Genomic DNA, 1,103 nt, shown 5'->3' with positions numbered 1-1,103 from the left:
TAAAGAGAAAAAAAAATCGGTAAGCAGCGCATGCATTTAAATAATCTTCCTCGTTAAATTTACAGATCACACACTGCTCCGACCGATGGTTATAGTAGACAGGTTCAAGTCGTACATTGATCAAAAAAATCCGCTGAACAGTACATAAATCGTCGTGCCTTGAAGGGGACAAGACAGATATGAGTGATATAAACGTTCGACAAATGGTGAAAGTCCGAGTATATATTCAGAAGTCATCAAAAATAATCTCTACCTATATGCATGTTCACGGATCAATGGTAATCAGACGAAGGTCACATTATCAGGGGTGAGGTGTCTTGAACTAAAAGTCGGTGAGGCTATCCTAAGCTGAAACGGACGTAGACCGGAAACAAAATACTCCTGCGTCAGACATGCCTTTTTTTAAAATAAATAATAATATGCAAAAAAAACAATTGTCAAAATAAATAATAAATCCAGAAATGCATTAATTATTAATATTTATTAAGATGTTTCCAGTTAATTTTTCAAGCAAAATTCACAATGCAAACCAATACACGAATGTGGTGAAAAAGTGATTTTCAGACAACACAGAAGATCAGTTTGTTAGCAACTGAACACTGCTGGGACAGAAAGCTGCAAAGAGCTTAATTAAAAAATCGCACTACTTCTGATCGTTGTTTGAAAAATGATCATCTTGCATGCAGCTGAAAACGACCGTAAATTTTAAATGCAACTGCGGATCACGCAACTGTTCCCCATTCTGAGAGAAATAAAATTGCGTCCGCCGTTAGGATTGTTGCTTGCTAGCTATTTTGCAGTTGCCTATATTTCATTCTGCTGATCGACGTGCCGTTTTACAGGAAGGTGCAGCCAAGCTGAAAAACGATGCAGTTCGGATAAAAGCTTCTCCATGCTATAACAGACCGGATTGGTTCCGCTCTGCTTGGTTTTCAGAAAACCAGCCGCACCCGCGCGCCACCGCCGTTCACAGCCGGAAGATTACCAATAATAAAACATGGCCGCTTTTTGGTAAAAATTATTTATCCTTTATTTTTAATCATCAAATACAATACTAGAACATTTTTTATGATGCAAATTCACAAATTATTAATTAATAGAAA

This window comes from Trichinella spiralis, assembly GCF_000181795.1.
Source record: "Trichinella spiralis strain ISS 195 chromosome Unknown Scfld6033, whole genome shotgun sequence".
NCBI classification, from domain to species: Eukaryota; Metazoa; Nematoda; class Enoplea; order Trichinellida; family Trichinellidae; genus Trichinella; species Trichinella spiralis.
This window is presented reverse-complemented; position numbering follows the sequence as displayed.